Source organism: Neodiprion pinetum, chromosome 1 (genome assembly GCF_021155775.2).
Source record: "Neodiprion pinetum isolate iyNeoPine1 chromosome 1, iyNeoPine1.2, whole genome shotgun sequence".
In the NCBI taxonomy this organism is placed as follows: domain Eukaryota; kingdom Metazoa; phylum Arthropoda; class Insecta; order Hymenoptera; family Diprionidae; genus Neodiprion; species Neodiprion pinetum.
The window spans coordinates 19346771-19372639 of record NC_060232.1 but is presented as its reverse complement, the minus strand read 5'-3'; the positions used below and the strand labels follow the sequence as shown (position 1 = coordinate 19372639).

Below are 25869 nucleotides of genomic sequence, written 5' to 3'. Positions count from 1 at the left end.
CATGTTGGAAATTGAACCTGGAATACAGAAGTTATCCAGTGGCACGCGGTGAAAATCAAGAATTTTATAATGATTCCTGCGACATAGGGATTCTTTTTGAAAATCCATGTTACAAGGTGATATTCGGAGTACTATGAAGTAGATATTGTATCGGATTGGATTGAGTTTATTGTTCCTAAATAACAGCAACTAGGAGGTTATTTGAGAATATATTTAATGACTTTGTTAAGAATTACATATTCATTTGTTTTAAAGGAACAAGGGACACAATTTTGAATTCGATTAATCAATATCCAATTAGCCATTCCTAAGACGTGTATCATTTAAGGGTTAACAAATCAAATATTACTGAATATCATTCTAGTAGTGGGTCCCATCCACTTATTGAATTGGACATTGTCGGTAATTTGTGAAATGAATTCTGATAATTATTGGAAAATTTTTAATAGTAGTAACAATAATTTATTGATCGGAACGAATACATTGATTATAAACTATTAGTAAATTTTATTAAACTGAATTCGAGAAAAAAGAAATTCACGGTTTTATTGCAGATAGCAAGATATTCCAATTTCTCGGAAATCGGTTTCATGTCTTTCATTTTCAAAAGTCATAAAATTTGATGTCACCTCTTGAAACTACAAGCGAGCGAGAAAGTTGCTTAGAAGATACGTTTCACGCGATTTAAAATTGAAAGAAGCCCTAAAACCTACAACTTCTTTCGCCAACCAACAAAAATGGCGATGATCTCTACAAGTGTAATGAATTGCATAGGAGGAGCAGATATCAGTAAACAGCAGAGATGACATTATTTTGGCTATACTTCTTGTTAATAGAAAAAATTTCATTGTTATTGCCAATGTATGAAATTATAAAAATGATTGAATTAACTGTTCCTACCTAACTGCTTTGTTTCTTCCAAGCACCCAAAATTTAAACAGATTTCTTATTTCAATCGAATAAAACGAATTTTCTAAGAGCATAAGCATTAAATTCCGACCGTTCTTTGAAGAATCAACTTTCCGACCCAATAACAAATGCTTCTCAAACCTTTCCAAGTCGCTACCTTATTCGCTTATTTGGGATTCTAACCTCAGAAATTCGTATCAACTATATCTGTGCTAGAAACAGAGTTTGACAGCTGAAACTTGGGGTGGCCAGCCTGCACGGACAGCCGATAAAACTCGCGCATGCGCAGTTGGTTTTCAAGTTACAAGAGATTGTCCCGATACATACACACACACACATATATATATATATATAGATATATATACACATATATATATATATATCTTAGAATAAAATATATCCTGAGGATATATATATATATATATATATATATATATATATATATGTATATATATATGCACATACATTCATAGATACATATGTACATACATATACACTAGGGTGGTCCTTATTTAGGGGCGGACGCATTTTTAATCAGACGCCCCCCAAATCGGCTCCAAATAATTGAAAAAAAATATCCACTTTTTTCAGATTTTTATCCAGCCTCTAACCCCTCCGCCCCTGGGGGGGTGAATTTCCCCATTTGAAATACACGTGTTTCGGCCATATCCTCAGGATATATTTTATTCTAAGAGTAATAGATTCTTAAAAAATCTGTAACTGCGAGATTTTAGTGTTCATTGGTCCTACTATGTGAAAAAAAATTCACAATATCATACGGATCAATTTAGACAAATTGCTCACCCTTTAACCCTACGAAGCATAGTGGTAACCCACGTTACTACCTCGATTTTCTTGAATTTTTCTAATTTTTTTATTTCTTAACGTATTCAGATCCGGTTTTTTGCATTTTTTAGTTACTTTAGTCATAAAAGAACATAAAAATACAATCTAATCGGCATAATGGTTTATAATATAAGTTTTATAAATAAACAAACTAAAAAAAATCACGCTCTTTTCGGAAAAATTAATTCTTGAAGAATCTATCCAAGGCAATAACTTGAAATTTGGTGAGAGTGGGTTTTTGGGGTCACTGATTACGAATCCGCTATCAAATCTGCAAAACGCAAAAATTCACGATGGTGGACACTGAAATTTAAATATTGAATTTGAAAAATCTGACATCGGATTCGTAATCAGTGACCCCAAAAATCCACTTACACCAAATTTCAAGTTATTGCCTTGGATAGATTCTTCAAGAATTAATTTTTCCGACAACAACGTGATTTTTTTTTAGTTTGCTTATTTATAAAACTTATGTTACAAACAATTATGCCGATTAGATTGTATTTTTATGTTCTTTTATGACTAAAGTAACTAAAAAATGCAAAAAACCGGGTCTGAATACGTTAAGAAGTAAAAAAATTAGAAAAATTCAAGAAAATCGAGGTAGTAACGTGGGTTACCACTATGCTTCATAGGGTTAAAGGGTGTGCAATTTGTCTAAATTGATCCGTATGATGTTGTGAATTTTTTTTCACATAGTAGGACCAATAAACACTAAAATCTCGCAGTTACAGATTTTTTAAGAAATTATTACTCTTAGAATAAAATATATCCTGAGAATATGGCCGAAACACGTGTATTTCAAATGGGGAAATTCGCCCCCCGGGGGAGGGGGGGGGGAGGGGTTAGAGGCTAGATAAAAATCTGAAAAAAGAGGATATTTTTTTTTAATTATTTGGAGCCGGTTTGGGGAGCGTCTGATGAAGAATGCGTCCGATCCCTAAATAAGGACCACCCTAATATTGTCACATAGACGTCTATCCGAAAATGGTCAATAACTTCCTCTTTTTTTCTCTAAAAACAAAGAAACGGGAAGTTTAAAATATTACCACTATGCAATCGACCAAGGAAGAAAAAAGTGATATGTAACATTGCTCTCAGTATGATAAATTAGAACCTACGACTTGTTAGAGTACATTCTTGCATATGTAAAGATCTTGAAAGTCTTCTCGAGAATACTTGAAGTCATGTAATGTCATCCAGGTTCATTTGAAGTCATCAGTTAGCTAAAGTTATTTTAATTTATGAAGTCACTCAACATCTTACAGTCGGACTATAATGATAAAGTTTAAAGACAGAATGTTTGATTTTTCGCCGTTTCACTTCTTACGTCCTTGCTTACAATTACTGTGAGAACATTATCCGACGGTTCATTAGACAGTTTTTACCTTTTGTTTCTCGGTAGCTGCAGGCCACAAAAATAAAAATAAAAATAGGTCGAAATAAACGGTCATGAGACAATAATTGTGCTTTCCGGGTTAATTTGCGATAAAAGTGAGGCTGCTTTGCCCCTGCAGATGTAGTTAAGTCTCTACAAATTCTGTCCCACGCATGCGACAAGCTTTGCCTAAGAAAAGTCCGGGTATATGCAGGTACATATGCTGTTCCTTCAAAGTATTGAAAATTCTGGAATCGCAGAACGGTGGGGAGTTTGTTTTTTCGTAATCTGGGCACTACGCTGTTGAACTCTTTTTGTCGCTGCCGAAAGCACGAGAGAGAAGGTGAGCGAGGAAAAGAGGAAGCAGGAAAGAGAGAGAGAGATAGAGGGAGAAGCCTTGCGCTGTGTCGTTCGGCTGGCTGGCAGCAGCAGCAGCAGCAGCCGCAGCAGCTTCTCCATCGTGTGAGACCCGCCCGGGAAATTCTCTCTCATCTCTTCTCTCTCTTTCAGATGGGGTAGAAGCTTGGTAAGGGGGTGACGATAGGGGTGGGAGAGAAGCGTAGGGCGCCTCTCTTACTGGTTGTGGCTAAAATCGGAACTAGAGGCTGCGCCGTTCTCTCCGTGGTCCAGTAGATGCCCAGTGGCTGTCACGGGCGTAGCTCCTGATTGCGTCACGATCGGGAGACCGCGAGACACGCTGAAAGTAAGAGAGATAGAGCGAGAGAGGGAGAGAGAGGAGTTATGGAGTGATAGATAGCTAGATATATATGTATAGATAGAAAGAGAGAAAGAGAGAGAGAGAGCGGAGAGTGCAATAGACGAGGAATTATCACGGGAGCGAGAGGGACAACCGGGGGTGGAGTTTGGGCGGTGGGAGGCGAACAGTGGATGGTGTTGTGTGGATGGTGCAGTGCAGTGCAATGAGGATGCAGCGGAACTCGGTGGTGGCTTCTGTTTGCGTATGCTCACCACGCCAGGGGAGCACGGTATAGGGCTACAAGGTAAGTTCGATTCCTTATCCGGTGTATAATGGAAGTAGGCATAACCACCTAACCGTGTTATTTACGTCAATACGGGCAGAATCATAAGAGGCGCGAGCACCGGTAGGCGAGATCTCATCGACTCGGGTTGACGGTGAAAATTTGCCACCAGGGTGAAAGGACGAGCAGCGCAATATTGGCATCCCTTGCCAGATAGGAGCTGGAGCTTTCCATTTCATAGTTTGCTCGTTATTCCGCGCCTTGCTTCTTTCCTGCATTTCGTTTCCTTCTTTCGTACCATTAGTTTGATTTTCATTGTTAGATTCTACAGTGAATATCTTGAACGAAGCCTCCTAAAGTCGGTCGATTTTTCACATCTAGTTTGTTATTAACTGTTAGCAAGCGAACGTTATTTCATTTTCCTGCAACTTGTACGCTCTATATTTGACAAGACATGGAACGGTATAATTAGCGTGGCATCTTTATTACAAGTATTTCAAAAGAACGCAGCGTACGCTCATTTTGGAAGCGAACTACACGGTCAACGAAATAGTGAAAAAGCTTTATTTTACGTACAGTAGATATTAGAGACGTCGTCAGATTACAGTACGTTGCATCAGTTAAAAAAATATTCTTTTCTGTCGCGGTCTTGTACGTAAATTTGAAGATATATGCTTCACCGGCTGCTGTATACGTATATTTTGGGCATAGAAATCAAGAAATTTATTTTGAGCTTTTTATAGGCTTTATACGTTGATACTAAATTTATAATTTAACGCGCGAAAATTTTTGCGATTGCTACACAAGTGAGGAAATGCTTTTGTAAGATAAGTCAGCATGATATTTTATGATGTGTATTTGAAGAGGTATTTTTTTTGTTCTTACAACATTTTATAGAGAATTGTACCTTCGTTTTTACTACTATAGGGCCATCAACAGTTACAAGACATTTACAGGCGTGTTTCGAGAAACTCGACAATTCATAGGCACCAATATAAATGCCCTTCAGAGACTTTCAGAAACGCGGATTTTTCGAAATGTTTACATTTTACAGTACGAATAAAAAACTCAGGAATAAGCTATATCCCAGCTAATTTTAAAACTTGAGTTGCATGGAGGTATCATAATTATACAGGGAATCTCTGGTGAAAATGCAACGTCCGAGCTACGCGCACACTGCCAGTGTTACACACATTTTACTGAGTCTCATGTGTTCGAAATATTGTGCTTTTCCATTCGGTCTTACTGATAAAAAAATTACATTCATCTCAATTGTTTGTGTAACAGTACAGCTTGCAGTATTCATTTGGATTTTACACAGCCAAGAGAATAAGCGTCTGAGTTGGAAAGTGTATAAACTCAAATTCAGAATCATATATCTTTTTAGTAATGTACGAGTATATCTACTCAGTTTCTCAACTTCTAACCAGTCTGAGTGTTTTCCATTTGATAAGTCGTCACATCTAACAAGCTAAGTTTTGTAGGTACGTGTAAACTGTCTGTTTGATCGTTAAATTCAAATATCTACAGGTCTGGGTGGTAAAAGAAATAAAGTCTTTTGCGAAATCTGGAACATAGTATTATTTAAATATTTGAAGTAGGGTGGTTTTTCTCGTTAATCGCTATTAGGTACAGGTAGATAAAAACATTTGAAATAAATTTTTGCCGCTTTAACCCTTCGTGCTTGCACTTATTGTTCGTCCCATAAGAAATACATGGTTTCTGGGGTCAAATATGACCCAGTGTGTGACCGCAAAAGGTTTAAAAATTATTTGAAATTATGGTATACATATTTTGTTTGTATATTTTATACACTATTTCATTTTTAAGATCTTCTTATAACGAGAAAATAAAATAATCGTGTAAATGTACTTTAAATTGAAAAAATCAAGTCTTCAATGTCTCAATATATTTTGCCTTTTTACTTATTAAAATTGCTGTTGTTATTGTGGTGTTGTGTACGATATTGCAACAAAGAATATAGTGAAAAGTGGGAATATTGCATTGAATTTTGTCACAATCTTTCGACGGAGATCCCATCCGAGAATCGATTTTACATCTGGGCTGGTTCTCTCTGGTGGGGCTGCGACATCAATACGTCAAAGTGGTGCAATCAGATCCCTATATTTCCGTGTTGATTTACAATTCCGTCGATTCAGCTCAAGTGACGTAATATAAGCTCTTAATCCCACTTTGTTGTAAAGGTATTTTTAATACAGGGTTCTGGTTGATTTAAGACGGTCCGAATTGAAGTTTAGAAAATCTGAAAACTGTTACACAGTTGAAAAGAAATATTCTATGGATCCCGTGCGGATAAGAGAACAAAACTTGATAGATGCTTCAGCTGTGTTATGCTCTAGAAAATTCGGGAAACAGAGTAATTTCATTACCATTTTTTAGGTTTTCTGACATATCACAAAATATTTTGACAGTATGAGGGATTAAACAAAATCTGAGATATCCGTACTTTTTATATACTAAAATGCAACAAATGACTGATTTTTCCGAAATCATTATTGGGTCTATAAGAAATTTTTCGATTTTCTTCTGGAATATATTAACGAAGAATATTGTCAATGATGGCAAAGAATAAGTTAGAAAAAAATCCCGTTATGAACCACATATCATACCTTTGTGTACCTATCCCCAAAAGGTATTCCTCTCACCTGTCGTAATCAAACCCACCTATATGGTAAATATTTAAAAATATCTTCTGAATCACGAAAAAAATTAAATCGCCCAGATATTTCACAATACAAAATTTAATCTTGTCTTCGGATTTGTTTGCCTTCTCTCTGATGGCATGAAAATAAGTCAATATTGGTGCGGGAGGTAAAGTTGGTTAATCATGCCTGCTAGAGCAATACCATCTAGATCTGTTTGACCAAACTAAGTGATCGTTGATGCATATCGTTAGTTCCGTTTTGTTTTTGTAGAAATTGTGTGTCGTAAGTGCGTCGAATAAGTGAGCGAGTAATTCTTGTAGCAAGTCTATATTTTCGATTAGAATAAATGCCTGCTTAATCTTTTGAAATGAAACTATTCGACATTAATTCTCGTGTATTTTTCAAGGTGGAAAATGTCTCGCATGTTGTATTCTCAAAAAAAAGTCGCTAAAACCGTTATTCTTCTGTATCTCTCTAAACGTATTTCATGTGAAAGGAAAAATGCGATGCCCTTCGTATTTAAAAACCCGATGGTGAGTTGATATTCAACAGTGTTCACTTGAAAGGATATACAACGATTAATATAAATAGAAAATAATATTTTTCCTAACATGAAGTTAGTACTTGCCCAAGGAATAAATTTGTTTGTGCAATGGAAACTTGCGAACGAATATAACTTCAAATCCGCGTTTCTGTTTTTAATACTTAAATCATATATCGCTCGTTACACGGCAAACCGTACACTAAATTGTAATCAATGACTTCGATTTTTTTTTAATTTCCCAGACGCATTCTACTCATGAAATAATGGAACAGGTGTTTCGCGAAAAAGATTTGCGATTTCTTTTGAAGAAGATATGCATGGTTGAAAATTACAAGAAATCACAAAAAACGTCGCGCATACGAACATTCAAACTACTGTATTTTCGAATCCATTGGTCGTGAAAAAAAATGTACGAGATTGATTTTGAAGATCTTGAGCCATTCTAGGAAGTGATATATTTTAAATTTGCGTTTGATATTGTTAAATATTAATTTTTTTGTTTATAATTTCGCTTGCCATTTTCATCACCAACTCGTCAACATAAAATTTTGAAAAGAATATCGTGTTTCCACTTCAATTCTGAAGAAAGTCAAAATTTGAAAATGGAATTCGAATGGGGTCTATTTTTTTTTAATACTCCAAAAGAGTGCGACCGCGTGACGCGGCGGCTTAACTCTCAGTTGCAGGTCTGTCGTGTTGAAAGCGCATGCGTACAGACGGACACTTCGTCAGAGTTGTTTTGAGAGTTTCATGGAAAAGGACCTTGCGATGGTTTGTGAGGCAAAATCAAAAGATTAGCTGCAAGAGTAAGTTTGCAAAATGTAAACGACCCAATAAATAACCCTGCCAAATTTTTCATGTGGGTTAACGAAAATATTAAAAATATTAATACCGAATTCTTTTCTCTTGATGATTATAAAACGGAAGCTCAAGAACTCCAAAACCGTTTTAAGAAAGCGAAGATGATTCGCGGAACTTGAATGTACCATTCATTTATTCCAAAAGAAAACGACAAAATTGAAGTAAAAGTTACATCGTTAGCTATTAAGTGGACTATTGCAAATGTATGCAAAAAATAAAAATAAACACTCACTTGAGTCGTTAATTCATGTTTAACGCTATATTTCCGTTTTACCTATCGTCCCTGTGTAAACCTACTCTGCGCTGACGACAGCGCGCCGCGCGGTCGCAATCTTTTTGAGTATTAAAAAAAAATAGACCACATTCGAACTCTATTTTCATATTTTGACTGTTACTACAGAATTGAAGTGGAAACACGATGATATGCTTTTCAAAATTTTAAGTTGGTGAGTTAATCATGAAAATAGCAAATGAAATTTATAAACAAAATAATAATTATTCAATAATGTCAAACGCAAATTTGAAATAAATCACTGCATAGAATGACTCAAGATCTTCAAAATCGATTTCTTGCATTTTTTTGTAAGACCAATGCATTCGAAGATACAGTAGTTTGAATGTTCGCATGCGCGACGTTCTTTGTGATTTCCTGCAAGTTTCAACCATGCACATCTTAAAAAAAAATCGTAAATTTTTTTTCGCGAAACACGTGTTCCATTATTTCATTAGTAGAATGCGTCTGTAAAATTTAAGAATAATCGGAATCATTGATTAAAATTTTTACCGAAAATCGTACGGTTTGACGTGGAACGAGCGATATGGAAGAAGAATTCTAAGAAGTTAGTTATATTGAAGTATGGTAGTACAATAGTTAAAGCAAAGACTTGTGTCATTTCTCCCGAAGAATAGTTAATTTCTACGAAGTAGGTACGATAAAATCCTTACAATCGAAAAATCAGTTTCGCTATCGTGTAATTACACTGTATCAATTAAATTTGAAGCTCATTTAAAAATTTATAAGCACAAATAAAGAATCTTTATTCGTCATTTTTTTTTCTTGTAATGCTAAATTATCATTTTGGGAGAAATACCCTGCAGTTAAAATTTTACCCTAATCGACATCTATGGAATACAATGAAGCTGTGCTGTCAATTTCATTCTATACGGTGTTATTTTTCCTGTATGGTGTATACCTTTATCAATGCTTTGTTTCGTCATCAATCAAAAACAAGGTTTGTATGATTTTAACCACGGTGGTTGAACTTGTGAACCTGTTTTTTTTTCTTACGTCCCTGCACGTGGCCGGGCAATCGATCTCATTAATTTCCGGCGTCTACTTAACTTAGTAGTATTTTTCAATTTTTTTAAATCTGAATATTGGACAATCTAGTGTATATATGTATGACGTTACCATGGGCAGTACAAAGATAAAATTGAAAAGAACCTGACGCTCGGAAAACAAAAAGTCTTGTATATTCTCTGGTAAGTTATACGGTAACTGAAAACGGCAGTGTTCACTAAATTTGACTCGAAGACTCGAATATCGTAAGCCGACGTTGCATGATTATTGCTGGAAGGGATCTAATCCATCAATGCAGTAGTATTTTTAAGTTTCTGATAAACTACGTAATAGCATATTTGCGTATGATTTCAGGTGATTACTATTGCGAAAAAGTTCTTTAATCATTAGTACAGACAATTTTATTATCGCAGACGGCCTTCTCCATTTAACTGATTTTAATGGGAACGGGGAATTGAAATGTGAAAGAAAAACGGTTTCGTAATGATTTCCAAACAAATAATGTATCGTAAATGTTACACCGGTATGACGTTGAAAACCGGGTCTGACCACCTGAGATTTCAAATTATTTTTCAATGTATAGTTCGGAGAATCTGGTTTATTAAAGATTTTCTTCGACCTTATTCAATCTGGTGAGTGCAAATTCTCAGTGTTTTAGGTCCAATATAACACTGTCAATTACTTGACGTTTCGGCCCTTTGAGGAGGGCCGTCCTCAGAAGCTAAATAACATATTTACACGGTACAAATAATACAAGCAAAAGATTAATATAAAACCAGCAAAAGCGCGAATAAAAGGTCAAAAACGGGAAAAATTATTTTCAAACAATCCTATTAATTACATCAAATGCACGAAATATTTCGAAAAATTATAATAACTTCCCAGTTGGAAAAAATATCAAGAAAATGACGAAATTGATTTTAAAGTTAGGTCAGTGGAGCGGCAAAAGATCATCAATCTGTATCGGTAATGAGGCTATGAGCTGTCACTATTAGCAAGAAATCGACACAACGAAAGCGGAAAAAGTATAATATAAATAAAAGTACAAGAAACCTGTAATTGACTTACAGTCAGTGCGATAAGGTGTTTCTTTATTTATTAAAAATAATCCAAAACCTAAATATCGATATCTCAAGTCCACAAGACACGAATCATCGCGGATTCAAATTGGAAAGGAGAAGGAGAGAAGCGAAGTTTCTGAATCTAGATTAACGTACGTGAAGACTAGCGTAAAGTTACTGGAAATTGTAACGGGAGCTGCCCGACTGAACACAGTAAATGGATCAGTCGAGTTGGTGTCGTAATTAAATGCAGGTAGCGTGAAGCAATATAAATTGGTACAGGGTTGACTCGACTCTATATTTTCGACGCGACGCCGACACTGCGGCGGTGGTGCAGCGCGGATGGATGACGTGCGCGGTGAGCTAACTGCGAATAAACCGTTTCCGGAGGCGACGACGAGGGCGGTGGGCTCGGATTTCGACACGTGGATAACCGAGTAGACGTCTTTCGTTACCCCGCATCCTTATCTCGCGCTGCACTCTCACGAGACTGACTAATCCATAACCACGCGGACATTATAGGCCAGGAAAAATTGGAAGGTAGTACTTTTCAGGTATCAATTTAGAAACTCGAACCATGGGTAATTCGATTACGCAGAATCGAATCGTGGTAATAATTTTGCAATCAACTTCCGAGATCATTATATGTATAAAAAAGGGTTAAACCGTTGAATTGGAAAACTCGTAACTTTAGTAAATAAATATCTCAAACGAAAGATGTTGACCACAAAAAAAAATACGTCAAACGGTATCCTACGTTCATTTTCGTATCCGAACAAATAAGGGAGAAAAAGGCGAATGCAAATGTATTTTTAAACAGAACTGCTGTTTAGACGGAGCACCACTGGGATGGTGGGGATGCTAGATATGTCTGTCGCATATATACAAATTTAACATTTTTCTAATTATTTAAAACTTTGGCGTTTTCACCTCCCCCCTCAGGTCCTCATTTAAACGGTTTTTTGTTTTCTCTGCCTTATTTTTGGAGATACGTGGATGAAAGTAGGATACTTTCACATTTTTTTTGTCGCCAACAACTTTTGTCTGATACGTTTTTTGATAAAGTTATTTGGTTCCGATTTAAACGATTTATCCTTTTTTTTATAATAATATTGGGGGTACATTGCATAATTATTATCACCATATTTGATCATTTTCGCTATTGACTAAATTCAAAAGAGCGCATGAGCCGCTTTATTAAAAATTATTTTGGTAACTGTTTAAAATCAAATGGCGTATAAGCTGTTTTTTTCTTATTTTGGCCGTTGGCTAATTCTAAAATCGAAAGCGCGCAAAAAACATTTTGCATTTATTTTTGAATCTGACTAGAACCCGAGAGGCGTATAAGTCTTTAACTTTTATCCAACTTTCTATGTGATCATGTTGATCATGTTGATATACGTCCTGATAATTTTGTCACGCGGCGTATATTGCCTTCCAATTTGAGACAGCCTCCTGCGTGATCTTGTTAATATACGCTCTTTTGTTACATAAAACTCAAGTTTTTCGCGCATACCCATTCTTGATCTTAGACATGTGAAATGATTTCAAAGAATTTCAGGGATTTTATATGATTTTAAAAGCATAAGAAATTCCAAATGATTTTATAGGGTTTCATCAGGTTTGGAATAATTTCACAGAACTTCACACTATTTCAAACAAATTAAAACAATTTTACATGATATGTAAAATTTCAAAAACTTTCATAGGGTTCCGAATAATTCATTGGATTTCAGAGATTTTCGGTGATTTCACAATATTTTATCAGATTTTCAAGGGATTTCATGTAGTTTCAGAGATTTTATACATTTCAGGAGGTTTCAGAGCTTTCAAATGATCTCATGATTGTTGTACATCAAATTTTAAGGTAGTCCTCTTCCCCTCATCCATCGCAGAACCATTGTTGTTTAATTAATATTTTGCCCAGCGTTGTTACACTATACTTTGTACTCACGTCAGGATTGCTGTATTACGTCTGGCGTGGATTCTAAGGTCGCCTAGAAAGTGTTTTATAGTATCCTTACTGCAATTTTTCTAAAAACTTTTGGCTCAACTCATTAAAATATGCATAGCATTTTATCATAGGTATGCTATATTAGAAGGTTACGTTACAGTTTTCAGCATTCGCGAATTTGTGATATATTATTGACTGGTAGTTTTATTAAAGATAGATTGTTCCACTGAGTAATTGTTATCTCAATTAGCATTCAATTTGCTTTTCAATGGTAGGAGTTGATGCGATTTTCATCAATCTTATACCCTGTGTGATGGATTTTCGGTGTCGTAGGTCGAATCGAGTCAAATAAGTCAAAAAATCAATTATTTGATTCGATTTCGGCCATGAAGGCATTGCAGCTGTAGATGTAATCGTACCAGCGCGAATGTAACAAACAACACGATGCGACGACTTGTTAAGAGAAGATTTACTGTAATACTTGTTACATATATACTTATTAAAAGATTTCTCCAGATGTAATATATAAGTGGAGAACATATTTGAGCGAAACTAAAAGATCAATCGATCGATTGATAACTATTCCGAGAAATTATCATAAAACTTATACATTTTCTACACGGGATGGCAAAGTTTACATCGTATAAAAAAAAAAAAAAAAACTCGTTTTTGACAGAGAATTTCGATGAAGTTTCAGTGTCGGAACTCATGTAAAATGATTTTTTTTCAAATATAGTGTATGCATAAAGTATCATGCGTTTTGATAACATTCCAAATGTTCGATCACCGAAAAAGTTTTCCGTTTGAGACTTGTATTAGAATTAGAATGGCGTAAAATTAATAGTCATGTACAGTAGTCTACGAAAATTACGAATAATCATAATAATGATCATGTTGAAGAAAATTGTGACTACAGGAACGCCTGGTACATTTATTGAAAAAGAAGTCGAAATACATTTTCTGTCAAAAAGAGCAACGTTATTTATACAACAATATTATCCTAGAATTGTAACTACAGATGCAGATCAATCCTTTCGGACTTTTTTGAAATATCTTTGGAATTTAAAATTTCTCCGTGTGAGAGAAAATACGAATGAACGTAAATAAAGTACGTACCGGTTCATGACGAAATTGTGGAACACTGTACAATCAACGTCATATATTCAAAATAACAGGTTGTGGGGTACCAAAGCCTGGGGGAGAATATTAATTCAAACAAAATAAAACCATCAATGGATTGAAAATACATATCAATAGCGTAGCGGTGGACCGAAAATTATTCGTAAGATTGGGAAGTCGGTGATTAAAAAATATTATTTTTATTTGAAAATGATCTTGACCTTGTAGTATAAGTGTGTGGTGGATCTTGGAAATGTAGGTCTTTTATTAACAACAAATTTTGCCGTCAACGTTTCGACTCTGATTAGAGTCATCCTCAGTACATATTTAATGCATCTATTGGAAACAATAAGTTACAATACATTGTTGGTGCCAAATCGGAACAACCTTAATAATACATATATAATAAAAGTATAAATAATAATAAAAAAATAAATCATAAACTATGTATATAAAAAAAAAAGGAAACTAACCTTATGTAATGTAACAAAATGTTAAAAACGGTAAGAAGTCAATCGATAAAATAACATAGTTATGATTTTGGTTGTCACTTTTTTTTGTTTTTACTTTCTTTATCTCCCATCGCTCCATTAGGTTTATTGATGGTTAAAATGGCGAACTAGTCAAAAAAGTTTTTTTCTTCACAAACAACCATTGTGTCTAAAGATCGTTACAGAAAGAGAGTTGGAGAGGGTGGGTGGGTAGAATATAAACGAATTTCTTGTAGCGAGTGAGCATGGATAAGAAGAAGAAAGTAAACAAATGCATATAAAAAGTGTGAGATAAGTAAGAGGTCGTTCACATCCCGCAAATGAGAAGGTCGTTCGAATACCTTTATTGATGATTAAAAATAACTAACAGGTCGAATTTTCAGAACACAAAAACACTCTGTTATAAAAACGTTACCGAAAGAAAGTCGGAGGACAATGAGTAAATAGAATATAATCCGTTTCTTGTACCGAGTGAACATAGATAAGAAGAGGAGAGTAACTAGAGACATAAAAAGTGTGAAATAAGTGAGAAGGTCGTTCTTAAGCATACAGATGAAAAGGTCGTTCAACTGCCTACGACTTCATATCAGTGATTAGTTTAATATAAATTTCACTTAAGTTTTCTGTGTCTTGCCTAAGATTGACCGAATTAATATGATTGGCGATATTACACATTTCTAAAACTAGTCGATTATAATATCGAGGTTCTTTATGTAATATCCTAATATTATCAAAATCAAACTGGTGGTTTAAGGACAATGCATGTTTTGTTAATACCGTATGATGGTCGTCTGAGTCTTTGAAATTGTTTTTATGCTCATTAATTCGTACATTTAAGCAACGGCTAGTTTGTCCAATATATGGCTTGTTGCAATCCTTACAACAGATTTTATATACTAAGTTTGATTGTTTTTCAAATGGTAGTCTATCTTTCCCTGTATCAAAAAACAAGCGTAAGTCATTGACATTTTTACTCACAAATTGTACGTTGTATTTTTTAAACGTTCAGTTTAGTGATTCAAACAAACCATTAACTTATGGAATAGAAATAAATGTTAAGTTCTCTTTATTTGTTGGGATCAAGGAGTTATTGTTGTCTTGTTTTCGGATTTTTTTATACCTTTGATTGATGATTCTATATAATAGGCCCGGCGGGTAATAATTTTTAATTAAAATAGATGCATTAAACACGTCCTGAGGATGACTCTAATCATAGTCGAAACGTTGACGGCAAAATTTGTTGTTAATCAAAGACCTACACTTCCAAGATCCACCACAACAATATTTTTTTATATTTGTGTTAATGGATTGTCAGCCCTCGATCAAATGAAGCAGATCATATTTTACAATCCGTATTTTTTCTAAGTAATGCAATCTCTTCAAATTTTAGCAAATGATAGTACTTACGATTGTGCTCGTGGGTTGGTTCGAAAAAGTAAAACAAATTGACGAAAACACTAAATATACTAACAACAGATCTTTGTCACTTTGAGGTTATGGTACGCTACTGATACTTGAATTTCATTTTTTTTTGTATTCTGATATCGACCTTCGAATTTTCTCGAGCCAGCCTACAAGCACAATCGCAAATACTTTCAAACTTTCCCAAAGCTTGAATCGATTTACCTGCACCGAGAAAAGAAGAATTTTCTAATAAGATTTGCCGTAGTTCTAACGTTTTTCAGTATAACGGTTTTGCACTCTTATGCCAATTTTTTTGGCAGTGTTTAATATCAAGTTGCACGGTATTTATAATTTCGCGATAAACAAGGAAAAATTTAAGTAAATTCGAAGAAGTTTTGAATTGCTTAGGCTAGTAAATAGTTCAAATATCTCAGTTACTTCTTGTGCATTTTTCTCAAATTACCACATTCACAGCCCGTGGAAAAATAGTAACGATGTTATAAAAATCTTTCGTCTTCTACGTAATACTAATTATCAGAGTGTCGAAAAAGAAATTTACATTCGATCTAAGCCGAATGGATCAGCGATGTGTACAGTTTTACAAAGATTGGCCAATACACAAAAACCTCGACAGAATTTACAGTAAAGCTGTTGACACTGTCAACACTTAAGTTTAACTTAGACCAAGACCAAGTCCAAGTTAGACCCCCTTGACAGAAAATTATATCGAAGTCAGGAATTGGTACTGTAATTGAATCTGCTTGAGATTTGAAACATCGTTTAAAAATATTATAATTATAAAAAAAAAATGCAATTACTACCGAAGTCTGGATTTTATAATTCAATAATTTCATTTGAATTGGTTGCATAGTTATTTTTTTTGAATTGAAGATCTTGAACTGATTGATATTAGATGAGGCTAAAGTTCGTAATGTTAGTAGGTACTTTGAATTATGATGGACTTCTGGGATTTGTTATTACGCATCTTTGGACGTGTCTCAGATTCACTTAACCGTAATGAAACAAAAAATGTATTCATATTTTAAAAATTGAACTTCTAAACATTTCACAGTTTTAAATCAGTAATTTTTCTAATGTTTGGTTATCTCAGCTACGAATTTTAACCTTATGATTTCATTGTATAATCTGAATTATCTACATTCTTTTGAATCAAAGGAAAGAACACTTATCTGTCACCGGTGAATAACCTGATGAATTGTATGTGAGTTACGTAAGTGCACGATTGATTTTTCCTCGAACTCATTCTCTCACTACAAAGTATTCCAGAATCGAAATACTGCAGCGATGAATAATTGCTTCTTTTATACTCGTTGACGTAACTAAGAAACTCGATGAAGTGGTAATGTAAAGAGATGGTTGGAATCAGAACGATCCGTATCACTCCATCTACCGGTGTATGGGAGCGGTACAAAATGGATGGACGAAACGGAAAGGAATGGGATACATTTTCAAACATCGATTCCGAACAGTGAAATTTTATTCTAGACAACGACTCGTGTGAATGCTGCAATCGCCTTTGGCTTGTCCTACACATCTCAGACGCGTCAGGAATTGCCAGTTTCCCGCACTAGTTGCAAAATATACTATCGCAGTATAATAAACTCTTTTCTTAATTTCACTCTTATTGAATATTGACAAAAGTTGAACTACACGGAAAAAAAAATTCTGTTCGGCGAGCTGTATTCTACAGCTCCAGTAACTATACGCACTCTACGGTCTATCTTGTAGTTACAGCAACTATATATTAGTCAGCTCTGATAGCTGCAAGTTGTTCAGCTCTCACAGCTGAATGGTTTTGCTCTAAGAGCTGTAAGTTGCGCTGTGCTCTGGTGCGTTGACATATTTCATAACCTTCAAATTTCATGAGTATGATTTAAATACAGTTGATAGATAATTGTTTAAATAGTCCATTCAAATATGTAAATGACACTGAATAAATAATGACAATAATGATGAAAAATAATACTAATAGCAATATAATTGTACTATTTAATAATAAGCGCTGTGAGCGGAGCCGAAAAATTCTGGTCTAGCTCTTCGAACGAAGCTGTTTAGCTGAGAGAGCTGAACAACGTACAGCTATGACAGCTGACTAACAGTCAGTTATACGAACCATGCAGTGCTCTTCCAATAACAGAACGTTTAGTTCGACGAACTGTTTACAAGTAACTATCTAATATTTAGTTCCACGAGCTGAATTTTTTTTTCCGTGTACTGCAAAAAATTTACGTTGAAGCATACGCTTGAGTAAAATTGAAGTTCTAAAATACATCCTAGTTAACCTGACCAGGTGAACATAAATTTGGTTCAATTACTAAATAAATTGAACATTCAGAGCAGTTTACAAGGCAAATGAGATGAACCTCTTACCTAATATACGCTGCTTCTTTCAAGGCCTTCACGCGCACAACATCCTTATCTCACAATAGTAATTCATAATGTTTCTCTTTTGTTTCAAATTATTATGTTAAAATTAACGTGAACGTAAAAGTCGCATGTAATGCGCGTTTAACTTCTAAGAGGTCATGACACGCACGCGTCGAAAAATAGTTGCTGTCTCTGTTGGTCATACAATGCGAGTAATTTAATATGAAATTGTCTTGAATGAAAAATAAGGAATAACGTCTGCTGTCTAAGAACACGTTTTTATACGAATATCGGGATAAGCATTTGTAATTTTTTTGAGTACCCTGAAGGTGATCAGCCGGGGCTCGACCGAAACGTCGTTGATTAATAAATGACTGATCTAAAGTAAAAATGTCCTACATATATCCAACACTCTGGTTACGAAGTACTCTGTGAATGGTACTAGGATTAATTACGAAAGTGAAAACTATCCTTCAACTACAAGTAGTATGCAATAAGCCAATTCTTATTATTACAGGTGAAATGCAAGATAAGGCTTTGAGCTGACTTGGCAGTTCAGAATATTTACGGAAAATAGTTTACGCACATAGTTATTTCATGAAGTTGTATTTGAACAAAGAACACCGAGGGACTCAGAATTACGATAGGCAAAGTGTTTCAGGAGCTGGCATTTCGGTGGATGAGAATTTAGAGATATTCCAAATGTATGGTCTAATAGTCACGTGCATCAGAAAATCCTCCTTCAGCCGTTTTATAGGAGTAGCTATTTTTAATGAAACATCTAAATATCCACGTTTCATTAGCATAGCCTGTATGATTTAGATTATGAAGTTGCCCTGGAGTAGCAATGTATCTGTCGAAAATGGAGATCGAAGAGCTTCGGGCTCCTTGCATACTGTGGGAGTAATATAAATTACATGAATTGCGTTTGTGATAGCAATAACGATGGGTTTCTGAACGATATATTGATGTTTCTTATCAACTCTCGTGTATTTCGATACGCGAATATTTTTAACAATTTAATTTAGAACACTTTAAAGTGATTTATTCACCAACAAAATTTTCTGTAAAATTCTTAAAATTCAATTTCATTAATTTTAGGCACACTTTACAACTTTTTTCATTCGATACTTTATTGATCAAACATTATACTCTGAAGAGAACCTCAACAATTGATCTAAGAAAACATTTGAGATGCTAGTGACAAGGCCCGTAATTAACGCTGGAATTGAATGCGAAACAAATATAAATAAACTTTTGAGAAATATCATTGAACAAATATGTTTTATTTTTCATGCATCACTGGATGTCACACGAAGGAGCAGTTTGGAATGACGGACAATGATACTTGATTTTTTTATACGTCGCCGTTTCTTTCGACGTTTTCTTTATCGCCGTTATATACGACTCAATTATACGATCTCTGGTAGTTGATATCTTTCGAAAATCTAGCTGTGCTCAACCGAGGCTCCGGGTGTCCTGAAAAAAGTCCCGAGCAACTTGGAGACTATCAATATCAGTCGCATCAGATAAATCTTAATGGTGGAGTATCTTGCTTTCCTTACGCTCTGATCGCTTAATTCGAGCATCGTTGGCCTTCGATTACAATTACCACGCCAGTTCGTGTTTCCTCAGTCTAAGCTCACCCAAGGATCAACCTACAGAAAAAAGGGAGCTTTTTTACGGGACTGTCCACTTACTCCAAGTAGTCCTCACAATCAGAATCCTGCTCCTTGAAACTCTACTGTGAATTTATTTACGTATTCCTGTACATTCACATAGCGAACAAATTCCTGTACATATATTAGTAATCGATTTCTTGATATGAATAACGCAGAACAATATGATAATTATGATGATAATTAATGATTAAACGAACTTACTTGTATGTGAAGTTCGATCGTAATTATGTGAGAGCCTCGTTTGAGATAATTACAAGTAGTAGTTTACGTTATTCAGTAATATCAGACCGTCCAGAGTTTTCAATTTCAGCGCACTCTGAGCTGCCCTCTAGCAGACACGCCTTCAATTTGCATATTGTAGAGCTTGACAGTAAAGAAGGTCTACAGAATTGCAGATTATTACACAATTACGGTTTTCGGGAATGAGAAACTGTGTGGGGTATAATCATCTCGAACATAATTACGATCGATCTTCACATACAGATAAGCTCGTTTGTTCGTCAATTACATTTCGAGAATCGTTCTTCAAGATTACACGGAGGTGTTTGGCGCTAGAATCTTTCGTTATTTTTCGTTGTTTTTTTATTCAAAATGGGACTTACAATCTTCTTGACGTCAACCCTGTATATTTTACTTCAGTATCGATATTGCAAATGTACCATTTGGTGTCGTAATTGGTATATTGTAGAACCTCGCAAATACTGTCGTCTTAGTCGACCACCCCGCAATACTTTTAATCACGCTTCAGCCTATATCTTTTCTGCGCGCAGCCACATCGCTGCATGGCGGGTCTTATTGGGATTGTCACTTTGCAATGCGTCATCTGCTTGAAAAAAATCAAACTAATGCAACCAGGCTGACGGCTGATCGTTGACCGTGTTTTATTGCGTGTGGATAATAGAACATATATGTAATATTTCTTGATCGTAGAATCTAATGAAGCGAGAAAGTGAAAACCTCATGGGTGTAGGCGATGAATTATTTATTTGTGATGTGCTAACGTTTCGGTCGAGGCAAAGGTCGACCTTCATCAGAGCCTGTAAATCGAAAATTGTACAATTGCAAATTTCCATATTATTATAATTATTTTTCTTTTCTTTAGTGGAAACAATTTATAACGATGTATAGAGTTACTATTAAACATTATCAACAATCCGAATAACAAAATCAATCATCGAGCATATCAATATTAATAAGTTTTAACATAAAGATCAAGAATATAAATATATAACGTTGTGTTTACAACAAGGTAGTTATAGCATTCTCGCTGATAGTACAAAGTACGAGTATTTTTGACAAAAATCAAGAGCATTTAAGTTATAACGATATATTCAATATTGAAGCTATTATTAAATTCAGCATATTAAGAGGTATTTTGTAAAACTTATGAAAACAGGACTTCCATTAGCGCCTGAGTTGTTGTTGTTGAGATGTTTAACGGAGAAGTGCCACTATTTGAACGGTGATATATGAACTTTGTCGAACGGTCGATACCTTATAATCGATTGGTTATGGCGAGAGTTTTCGAACTGGTACAAAATATTTCGGTTATTATACTCGTATGTTGTATCAAATTTGTAGGAATTATATAATTTGTCGATACGTTCAGATTGGAGTTCTTTTAATTAGTGTAGAAGAATAACCGTCATTCACCAATGTGTCTGAAATTAATTTTAGATTTTTTTTCTGAGTGTTGGATCAGCTAAACTCAAACCTCTGTCAGAGAGACCTATTATGACGCTTTTCTTATAAATTAAAAGGTGGTGAGATTGAAATTCAAAAATTTTTTTCTTACTAAAAAACATATGAAACAGAAGTCAATAACTCCTTAAGTCTTTTAAACATCTTAGTAATAAAGAAAAATGATCGTTTACTCATTAACCGGTACAGAAAACCAACTTGGTCAGGTCGTTTTTTGAATTTTGAATCTCACCATCCTTTAATTTATAAGAAAAGCGTCATAACAGGCCTCTCTGACAGAGATTTGAATTTAGCTGATCCGGTACTCAGAAAAGAAAATCTAAAGTTAAATTCAGACACATTGGTGAATAACGGTTATCCTTCTACACTAATTAAAAAAGTCCAATTTGAAACTTAACCACAAATTATATAATTCCTACAAATTTGATACAACATACGAGTATAATAACAATCGTAACGAGTTCAAAACGTGTTCTGTAGTTTCATATGTTACAGGGTTATCTGAACAACTACGTAAAATCCTCAGTAAATATGGCGTAAAATTACTTTGCAAAAACACCAACACTAATGCATTATTACTCACCAAATTAAAAGATAAGGTACCACATATGGATAAATCTAATATTGTTTACCAAATTGACTGCATTGATTGTGATATGTGTTATGTAGAACATTTGCATAAAATAATTTACTCACACAAATGTCACTGTAAAATTAAAGATTTTGAGAGATCTGCTTTAGTAAACCACTGCGCCACTAAAGGACACAATTTTTATTTTGTCAACGTTAAAATTATAACCTCAGAAACCGATCATTATCGCCGATCAATCAAGAAGATGATCAACATAAAAAAAAAAAAACAGATAACACAGTTAACAAACGTTCATATGTAGATGGTTTAAGTAATTTATACGACCCTTCTGTAAATTAAGAGATATTTTGCACCACTTCGAAAACTCTCGCCATAACCAATCGATTGTAAGGTATCGACCGTTTGACAAAGTTCATATATCACCGTTCAAATACTGGCACTTCTCCGCTAAACATCTAACCAACAACAACATCAGGCGCTAATGGAAGTAATGTTTTCGTAAGTTTTACAAAATGTCTCTTAATATTCTTGATTTAATAACAGCTTCAATATTGAATATATCGTTATAACTTAAATGCACTTGATTTTTTGTCAAAAATACTCGTACTTTGTACTATCAGCCGGAATGCTATAACTACTTTGTTGTAAACACAACGTTAAATATTTATATTCTTGTTCTTTATGTTAAAACTATGCTCGGTGATTGATTTTGTTATTCGGATTGTTGATAATGTTTAATAGTTACTCTATACATCGTTATAAATTGTTTTCACTAAAGAAAGAAAAAAAAATAATAATAATACGGAAATTTGCAATTGTACAATTTTCGATTTACAGGCTCTAATGAAGGTCGACCTTTGCCTCGACCGAAACGTTAGCAAATCACAAATAAATAATTGATCGTCTACACCCATGAGGTTTTTTCTTTCTCGCTTCGATAATAGAATAGGTATATTATTGATTACATTTCATTAATTTATGTGACATGAGCAATTTGAAACCCTAAAAATTACGATTTCCCTCCATAAAAATTAAAACTTTGATTATTTGGTGACGAAATGACGCCAACAACCAGGCTCTGACGTCGTGAGGACATTTTCCAATAACCCATAAAAACTGTGGTATCTGTACTAGCTTTGTTCAATACATTTTTTAACCATCTATTGAGTGTTTGGGAAATAACCAACCCATGAGATTTTCGTAACGGAATAAAAAAAATGTATTCATCATTTTTGTATATCTTTGGTGGTCTCTAAATAATCTAAGAGAGCTATGGCAACACGTAACCTTGGCCTCTCTTGAGAACGGGGTAACACAAGCTTAGGTTAATCTGCACCTGGCTTAGATGTTTTTATCAGATCCGGTATTCTTGTCTCTAGCCCTTTTCCGAATCTATAAATATTTTCCAGTTTTATTAGTGATAATATTTGAACGGGATGAGCCATAACAATAAGAACCAGTAGGCGTTTTCAGTGATCTGCTTGAAAGTCATTTTTGTGATATCTGACAACTTTTATATATCGACAACAATTGTTTCAGGGTATCACGTGCTTGTTTATTTTGGTCCCTGTAGTCTCAATCCAAATACGCCCTTGAAAAATCTGTTTATTACAGCATCTTAAGAATACATTATTCCCTGATATCAGTGATTTCGCTGACCTTATTGAATTTAAGGACCCATATGCTGCACCAGATTGAAATTTTCTTTTTAATAATACTAGTATCTCAGCGCTTTTTGATCTGTATACTTCGTATTTGTTTTCTTCACAAACGGCCCATCATTCTTTTAAACAACTATTATTTGGCTTCAGCGTTGATGCTGATAAGGATGTTAATAAAATCTCGACTGTCTCTTCTGATGCGTTTTTATTTAGGAATTCTTGGTTGATAATTTCTCTACCATGAGGGACGTGGTCTACGCCCTTGAGTGCCGGAGATTCCTATCAGGTGATAGTAAAAGATTGATATCAGGTTCTAATATCAGTGGTTGTTCTTCTAATAATGAAAGAAACACCGGACACTATGGTTGTGTGGGGTATGCAGGTACCACAACAGTTCCTCTATTTTGATCTATATTAATCTTCCTCAGAGTGGGTCAGATAGAAGAAAAAGAAGGCTTAAAATTCGCAATTTTCCGAGAGATGGTAAAAGCATCTATGGCAAATGAGTATGGGTCCTGATGTCACGAACAAAATGGGATAATTGTCTTATTAATTTTAAATGCAAATAACTCTATGTCGTACTGCCCAAATTTGCATACAACGCTTTGGAAAGCAGATTCCGACATTTCTCACTCCTTATCTAAATTGTCTATTCTAGATACCGTATCTGCCTCTGCATTTGATTTAGATGGTAAGTATGACGCCAACACCCAGATCTTGCATGACTCGCACCAAGTCCGTATTTCATGCAATAAGGCATCAAACTTTGGTAGCTGTACACCCCCCATTCTATTGATATATGAAATGGTAGTTATGCTATTGTACCTTATCAATATCTCGAAATTTTTCAAATTTGCTGTCAAACACTTCAAGGCAAAAAGTATAGCTAATAACTGAAGGTCGTTCAAATGAATTTTTTTCTCACCATCCCAGATCATACAAAATTGGAACGATTAATTGCTTAGTTGACAGAGCGATCCGACTCTCAAGTATCGAATTTCACAAAAAAAATTTGTCCTTGATTCAGCAGGTACTAAGTAAAAACGACTATCCACCTCGCCTGCTCAACAAACATATAAAGTTTAAATACGATTCCATCTTGTCATCGACCAGCCCTAACAACAATATCGATGTAACTACCACACAAACCAATCAAAAAAGCTATATTTCCATCCCATACGTTGCGGGGTTGTTTGAGTCACTCAACAGAACATTCTCTAAGTACAAAATTCAATTTGTGGGTAAATGTGCACATGATCTATCCTCGATGTTTGATTCGGGTAAAGACCCCTTACCCCTGGGTATGCGCTCTGGTGTAGTTTACAAAATACCTTGCAACCATTGCAGCATGTCTTACATAGGCCAAACTAGTAGGCAACTACACACCAGGATAACCGAGCATAAACGCAATATCCATGAACACGAGGATAATTATACTGCATTGACGAGACATGCCATCGATTTCGACCACTCTTTTAATTATTCTCAAGCCAGCATTATTGACGTCGAACCGTTGTATTACAATAGGCGACTGTTAGAAATGTGCAATATTGTTGCACATCCCGATTCTGTCAACCGTAAACAAGACATAGAACATCTAAGTAATATTTACATCTCTGTGATACGACCATTGTAATTGTCCATTACCGACTGAGCTTGCTCTCGATTTTACCTCCTTAACAAAAATTTTGGTTTCCTTTTAACCCGTTGACTCTGCGTTGCTCTGATAACTATTGAGATCGACCTCCCCCCACTACACACTGGACGTTCCACTTGTGCTTATGTGCTCTGGACTCAACCTATAACGGCGGTGTGTTTTATTTCATTTTACCAAACTAACAACAAATATGAATTCGTGGGAATTACGTGTCGCGAACGCAGTGTGTTTCGGTTTTTGTTTTTATTGTTTTTATTGTTTCTATTTATTCATCAATTACCAACACGCATTCTATGTAATTGGAAGTGTCATCTCATACGAGGTAACTCCTCTTTTATACTTGCTTAAACATCCTTGCATATTATTTATACCACTATGTCTAATTTTGTTAAAACCTAGTTGTACATTATTTTATTTTTGTCCGTGACAGATATTTAAATAAAATGTTCTGAGGAGGGCCCCCACCAGGGCCGAAACGTCAACACGATAAAAAAGTGTTTTGAGTTGTGACCTTCATATCTCAAAATATCATTCCCTGCTACCACACAAAAAATTAGCGCTTATGAAATGACGTTTTTCTATTGATTTTTTCAACCCTTTGCGCCCCTCCCACCGTGTTCGGCAGTACTGGAGGCCAGGCAGACTTCCGAATCAATTATCAGCTATGTTAAGAGA

At 35.0% G+C, this 25869-nt stretch overlaps 1 protein-coding gene across 2 annotated transcripts in view; it reads left to right on the top strand.

The window, feature by feature from the left end:
• Positions 1-3754: 3754 nt before the first annotated feature.
• Positions 3755-25869, top strand: part of LOC138190738 (two pore potassium channel protein sup-9-like) — a 1051447-nt gene continuing 1029332 nt past the window's right edge. For both annotated transcript variants that reach the window (XM_069134932.1, XM_069134924.1), the window contains exon 1: positions 3755-4134. The gene's annotated coding sequence lies outside the window, so the exon portion shown is untranslated. The remainder of the gene's footprint in view (positions 4135-25869) is intronic.